This window comes from Hipposideros armiger, unplaced genomic scaffold (assembly GCF_001890085.2).
Source record: "Hipposideros armiger isolate ML-2016 unplaced genomic scaffold, ASM189008v1 scaffold_1225, whole genome shotgun sequence".
Taxonomy (NCBI): Eukaryota; Metazoa; Chordata; class Mammalia; order Chiroptera; family Hipposideridae; genus Hipposideros; species Hipposideros armiger.
The window spans coordinates 230,306-237,840 of NW_017732575.1; the positions used below are offsets into that span (position 1 = coordinate 230,306).

At 49.2% G+C, this 7,535-nt stretch overlaps 1 pseudogene; it reads left to right on the forward strand.

The window, feature by feature from the left end:
* Nucleotides 1-6,074: 6,074 nt before the first annotated feature.
* Nucleotides 6,075-6,501, forward strand: LOC109376863 (60S ribosomal protein L32 pseudogene; annotated as a pseudogene).
* The last annotated feature ends 1,034 nt before the right edge of the window (nucleotides 6,502-7,535 follow it).

A 7,535-nucleotide genomic window follows, 5' to 3' on the forward strand; every position in this document is an offset into this window, starting at 1 on the left:
ACACACACACACACACACACACACACACACACACACACACACACAGAATGAGATCCCCTCCTCTTGTGACTCCCACAATCCTGTGTCTGGGGCCTCTGAATACACTTAAGACCTACTTTCTTCTGGGGCTGCCAACACAGACTCCTTCCTTGCCAATATGTGGAGCCCCTTTTCCTTGGGCTTGACTATCGCGGAGTTCTCACCTCTTAAACACACTTCCCTCCCCTGCGCCCCACCTCCCCCAGTTTCAGAGGCTGGGGTTGCATGAATAGGTGAAAAACTTCCAGGCAGGGCTATGGAGCCAGAAACTCACCCAAGGGACCCTTCCACAACCTGCATCACCCCACCCCTGAGGCACACTTGAGAGTGGAAAATCGTGCACTAAGGTGGGGCTGATGGCCAGGCTGGCTCCAGAGAGACGTGGGGGAGGGGGGGGGTTGGTCCTCCCACTCCAGACCTGGGGCCTCACCTCCCACCCCAGGGGCCTGGCATCCACCTCCACTGGGCTTTGAGAAAAGTGTGGGGAGGGTATTTGTACGAGGCCTGACAAAGCCCAGTGAGGGTGGCCATCTCAAGAATGCAAGGGAAACCTTAGATTTTATAACCTTTTCTTTTAAAGAGAAAGTTGAGGCCTAGTGACTTGTCCCAGGTGACACAGAAATCATGGAAGAGACTGGATTGAAACAAGAGAATTTGACCCCATTTCCAGGGATTTGGGGTCACCTGGTTTGTTACGTGATTATGGACAAATCTACTTCGCTTTTCTGAGTCTGCATCTAGAGTTTCATGATTATTAACATTTTAACAAGCTAACGTTCCAAAGTTTCACCTATCCATCTTTCCACTCATGCATCCATACATCCACCTATTCATTTATCTACCCAACCACCCATTCATCTATCTACCCATCCAGCACCCATTCATCCACACATCCATCCACCTACCCACCCATCCATCCACCCAGTCAGCCAGCCAGCCAGCCATCTATCCATACATACACACATCTACCCATTTATTTGCCCAACATATATCTCTTGGGTTTTTACTATATGCCAGGGCCTGCGGATACTCAGGTGAACATGACAGATACTTCTCCTGCCCTCTCAGAGCTAGCAGCTAGAAGGTGCACAATATTAATCAAATAACCCCACAAATGAGAGTATAATTACAAACTATAATCGTCAAAGCCCCAGTTCTAATGGTGCTAATTCCAGAGGAATTTGGTTTCACCTCTAGTGTGTGATGCCAGTAGGGGGGAAGGTATCAGGGAGGGCTTCCCTGAGAAGGGGTCACTTGAGCTGAGACCTGAAGGAGGAGGAAGCGGTTAACTAGAAAATGGGAAATTGGGGTGGGAAGTGAACCCACAGGTTGTGGTTTAGGAGGTTCCTGCCTGAATCACTCACTGGGTCTGCTGCAATGCGATTGCTTCTAACCTCTGTGATTTGGGGATTTGCCTGAGCACATCACAGTGCTGGTCTCAGCTGCCCCACCCTAGACAGAGAGAGACAGCAGGTTCAGCTAGGGTGCCCTTTTCTCCCTTCTTCATTTTCCAGCCTCTGCAGGGCACTCACCTCTGCCAGCCTGGCATACTGGCCTACAGTTGCCCCATGTGCCCAGAAGCTTGAAGCTGATGCATCCTGAGGACCTTCATAGCCTGGTACCTGTGCCCAGCTGGCAGCGTCCCTCTCTGGGGTGGCACAGCCACTGGGGCTTCTTGGCTCCGCCCTCCATGGGGCCTCATTATTGACAACAAGGAGACCTTTGCCCAGCTAAGGGCCTTCCATGGCTCCTCTGGGACCAAACCTGGCAGAGTCCCCAGGATCACCCCAGACCTGTCAGGCCTTCCTTCAAGAAAGGATCTGAGGGATGCGAAGAGCTCACACAGCTCTCCTAGCCATGAGTCTCCCCTTGGACTGGTCTGTCCCCTTGCTGGTGCTGGGGCTCACAAGGGCATTGCAGCCTCCATACCTTGGCTGCAGCCGTGCCCACTTCCTAGAATGCTCCCCTCTCTCCTCCCATCCTTGTAAAAGCCTTCTTGCCCAAGCCTTCACCTGTTGGGTGCCCCAGTTCCTTTCTCAGTGAATGTGGCCTGGTGGGAGAGCTTGAGTTTTGGAGAAACAGTCCTGGGTTGGAGTCCTAATTAGTTGCGAGCCCTGGTTTCTTTATCTGTAAATGGGAGAAAGGTGGTAATAATAGTATCTACCTTCCTGTGTTATCAGGAAGAGTAAATAAGAGAAGGACTATGAAGTGCCTGGCACACACAAGCGCCCAATACATTGGCACTACAGTGAGTGTCAGGGCTGCTGTGAACCCCTGAACTCGGCACCCCACGGCTGAGCCGTGTGTTTGGAATCCAGTACAACCGTTAGTTCTCCTGGTGGGCCTGTGCTGTGTCCCTGGCCTGGGTGTAGGGAGGCTTGGCTACTGGGCCTGGCTCTGTCCTCGCTCCTTGTGTGGCCTTCAGCAAGCCAGTCCTCTGGGCCTCAGATGACTATCTGAGCTCTTAGCCTCTCAAGGATGGGAAACTGAGCTACCTTCCTACTGTAGCCCAGTGTTGACCTCTGTGCCAGGCACACAGTAAGTAGGTCCTTGAGGCTGGCTTGAGAGTATAAGAGAGAAAGCAGGGAGGAAGGGGTGGGGGGAGCATGTGGAAAAGTGAAGGACTCAGCAAAGGGCTCAGGGTCGTGTGTGTGTGTGTGTGTGTGTGTGTGTGTGTGTGTGTGGTGAGGCTGCTGCCTCCTTCCAGTTCAGAGCAGGTCTGGGAAAACTCTGGGTCTATGAGGAAGCCAAGAAAGCGGTTTACAGCCTGGATTTACAGCGTGTCCAGCTGCCTAAGTCTGGACAAGCTGGGTCTGTTCGACTGTGTACCAAGGGCTGGGTGAGGCCTGGAGGAATTTATGTGGTGAGCACGAGGCAGAGCTCCTCTGTTCACCACTTCTGTGACCTTAGGCAAGCGACTTTACCTCATCTGTGCAAGGGAGCTAATGATAGTGCCTAGTATTGGGAAGATTAAACAAGGCCTGGGACGTGCTTGGCACATAGTAAATGCTCAACAAATGTGTTATTAAAATTATTATCGTTCTATTATTATTCTTGTGTGCCTAAGTGTGATCACGTGTGTGCGAGGCAATGACAGTGCCGGCTCCAGTTTGTGGGTGTATGTGCATTTGTGAAAGGAAGACAGTGCAGATTCTTGGGTTCCAGGAACCCTTGCGAGGTCACCTTCAAGTCTATTCCCCTCCTCTAACGCTTCTTAGAGAAGTCACAGCTCCTGCTGCGTTGTCACACACGCTTCTCCCCAGGGACCCAAGGAGGCCGCCAAGTCCTCCTCAGCAGCCCACTCTTAAGGCTGCACTGCTCACTTAGGCCCGGTCTTCCCATGTCCATCCAGTGGTAAGCAGGCCTGTCACTGCACAGGCCAGCGCCTGGGGTACGTGCTCAGGAAACCATGTCCTGCTCTTGTGCCTGCCACAGCCTCCACACAAGTCACAGAAGTCCCTGGCAGTGGGTGGGATTACAGAGAAGGTGCCAATGTTCACACCGTATGAACTGAAAGAGAACTGTGAAGCCATTTTTCGGCAAAGTGAGGCCCAGACAGGACTCACCCAAGGTCTCAGTTCCAAGCTAGGACTTCCCCATCTCATAGTGCTGAGAAGGATGTGTTTCTGTGCCCACCGGTGACCCACTGCAGGCACCACCAACCACCTCCTTCCAAAGGTGGGGCCAGGGCACGATGGCTATTGCGGGCAGGACCCAGGGCGAGCAGGTGAGCCGCATTGGGGGAATGAGGAAATAAGGGTCTGCATATGCAAGTTAAATCAGTTCAGGCTTCCAGGACGTCAGTTTGATCATGTGCCCCCTGAATCCTCCATACGAGAAACTCTTCCACCAATTTTACTTCTTGGAATTTATTCTTAGGAAATAATCCACATGTGGACAAAGGTGTAGGCACAAAGAGATTTAGTTCTGCATTGTCTATATTAGGGAAACTGGAAATCACCCACAAGCCAGTATCACGGACCAGTTGCACAATGGAGGCACCAGCAAGCTGGACATGAATGGAGGAAGGCAGGTTACAAAGCCAGACGTACATGACGAGCCCACTTTGGGGAAAAATGTGTATACCTAAATATTTATATACATAGACCCAGAATATAAACAATAGAAGAATGTACAGGGACATATTAGCACTTAATCATTCTACATGGTGAATCTTGGGGTGACGTTTAGTTCTCTTTTTTGTTGTTGTTCCTTACACACATATATATTTTCCTGTTCTCTTCTAATTATTATGTGTTTAATGTTAAAAATCATTAGAAGGCCCACAGATGATGCTGTGCAACTCTTTGCTACAATCATGGTGCTCGAGAGGAACATGTGAGGCAATGAGTGTTAGGGTAACACCATGTTCTTGCACAGAACCTGCCTTTAGATCCAACCCCCCCCCCAGTCACAAGTCCAGGGGCCTCCCCTGGGTCACCCCACCCCATGGAAGCCTCAGGCCCTGTTCACACCTCTCCCTGTGGCTCTGGCCAGAATAAGACAAGAGCCTTGGGTCGGTGGGACCTTGTCCTCTTTGGAGCTTAAAGCCCTTTCCTGGGCAGCCACGTGCCTCCCCCATCAGGACAGGTGAGAATCACCATCCCAATTCTGAACAGAGTCAAGGCCCAGGGAGATGAGCCACTGGTCAAAGGTCAACAGCAGGACCAATGCCACCTGAGCCCAGCTGCTGAGAAGAAGGAGGTAGAGGCTTGACATCTGGGCGGCTGCTCCCTGGCCCATTGCCGGCCTTCCCTGCCCCCATCCAAGCTCCCCAAAGGCCAGGAACATCTGGCTGCTGGCCTGGCTCCAGGAGGGGTGAGCAGCAGAGGGGCCCCCTTCCGCCAGGCCCAGACGCTGCTGCTGCATGCAGTACAAGGCACATCAATCAAAGCTGCAGGGATGGCTGGTGCTGGGAGGGGAGCCGGCTCCTTCCCCACACCCTCCCCAGACATTCCTGCGTAATGGAATCTTCTTTCTTGTCCATTTATTACCAGCCCACAGAGTTCTACCAAGCCCAGTCTGCAGATTCAAACCCCACCAGCCCCCCCTTTTCCTGGCAAAAGGGGCTCCCCAGGGGGGACCTGAGAGGAGCATCAGACCCTAACCCTCACTAGTGTGTCTCACCCTGTCCATGGGTTTGCTCAAAGGGCTAGATCTCATGTGTCCATACCTGTGAGAGGACTACTCTCATTAACTTCATGTTAACAGGTGAGAAAACTCAGGCTCAGAGAGGTTAAGTCACTTGCTTAGAGTCACACAGCAAGACCATGGCAGATTCTGCCTGATCCCTAAACCAAAGCTCTTTCCTTGTTCTCCTCTTACTGTTGAAGAGAAGGGCCAGGTCAAAGATGTCAGTACTGAACTCTTCTCTCAACACTGAACTGGAGATTCTAGTCAGAATAATTAGGCAAGAAAAAGAAATAAAAGGTTGGATCCAGACTGAAAAGGAAGAGGTAAAACTAATCTCTATCTGCAGATGGCATGGTCTTATATAACAAAATACCAAGAAATCCACTAAAAAACTCTTAGGATTAATAAATGAGTTCAGCAAGTCAGGAGGATAAAAGATCAGTAGGCAAAAATCCGTTGATTTCTATACATATGCAATGAACAACCTGAAAACAAAATTAAGAAAACAATTCCATTCACAGTACTATTCAAAAGAATAAAATACACAAGAATAAATTTAACAAAAGAAATGCAAAACTTATCTCTGAAAACTACAAAACATTTTTGAAATAAATTAAAGATCTAAATAAATGGAAAAATGTCATATGTTCATGAAGTGGCAGACTCTGTTAACATTATTAAGATGGCAGTACTCCCCAACCTGACCTACAGATTCAATGCAACCCCTATCACCATCCCAGCTGCCTTTTTTGTACAAATTGACAAGCTGACTCTAAAGTTCATATGGAATTTCAAGGGATCTGGCACAGTCAAAACAACCTTGAAAAAAAAAAACACACCACAAAAGAATAAAGTCAGAGGACTCACACTTCCTAACATCAAAACTTAGTACAGGGTGGCGCTCATCTTTTACTCAGTATCATGGCTGCCCTCAGACCACTCGTGAAGCCCAAGATCATCAAAAAGAGGACCAAGAAGTTTATCCGGCACCAATCAGACCGATATGTCAAAATTAAGCGTAACTGGCGGAAACCCAGAGGCATTGACAAGAGGGTGTGCAGGAGATTCAAGGGCCAGATCTTGATGCCCCACATTGGTTATGGGAGTAACAAGAAAACAAAGCACATGCTGCCCAGTGGCTTTCGGAAGTTCCTGGTCCACAATGTCAAGGAGCTTGAAGTGCTGCTGATGTGCAACAAATCTTACTGTGCTGAGATGGCTCACAATGTCTCCTCCAAGAACCGCAAAGCCATTGTGGAGAGAGCAGCCCAGCTGGCCGTCAGAGTCACCAATCCCAATGCCAGGCTGTGCAGTGAAGATAATGAATAGACAGCTTGTGTGCAAATTGTGTTTTAATAAAACCATAAAATTCTTAAAACAAAAACAAAAACAAACTTAGTACAGAGCCACGGTGACCAAGGCAGCATGGTGCCAGCAAAAGGCTCGACATTCATGTCAATGGAGTAGAACTGAGTCCAGGAGTAACTCCTGACACCTGTGCTCAACTGACTTTTGACAAAGGGGCCAAGACCCTTCAGTGAGCTTCCCTGTGACTTAGTTTCCCCTTCTGTAAAATGGGGAGAATTACAGTAGCCACTTCAGAGGGCTGTTGTGAGGGTTAGATTAGTTAACATGTGAAGTGTTCAATAGAGGGTCTGGTGTGCAATGTAGTTATGTGCATTGTTCCTCTTCTGCTTGTTTGGCACCCATAGATGCCAGCCAGGTCATTGTACGGGGTCATGCGGCTGCCCATGCTGGGGGCTTGGGAAGGGACTTGTCCTTGCTGCTTGGACCCCTATGGAGTCAGAAGAAACAGACATGACTTCTGCTCTCTTATAGGACAGGGGTCCGTGGCATTTGCCAAGGACTTGCTATGTACAGGCCCACTGCTGGGACTTCTCAGAGAAGATGGTAATAATAATGATTATTATTCTTATTTTAGCTTCCTGGGTATATCACTCAGGGCTCAGCAGGAGAAACAGAAGCATTAGGAGATACATATTAAGAGATTTATTGAAAGGAATTAGCTTCCTCAATGGTAGGGGCTGGCCAGGCAAGTCTGAAACCCACAGGTGATGGTTAATTTTATGTGTCAACTTGATGGGGCTACAAGGTGCCCAAATATTTGGTTAAACATTATTCTGGCTGCATCTGTGAGGGTGTTTTGGGATGAGATTAACAATTGAATCAGTAGACTGAGTAAAGCAGATTGCCCTCCCCAGTGTGGTGGGACTCATCCAACCAGCTGAAGGCCTGACTAGAACAAAAAGGCTGTTCCTTCCATGAGTAAGGGAGAATTCTTTCTGCCTGACTGCATTTGAACTGAGACATTAGCTCCTTCCTGCCTTCAGACTCAAACTGAA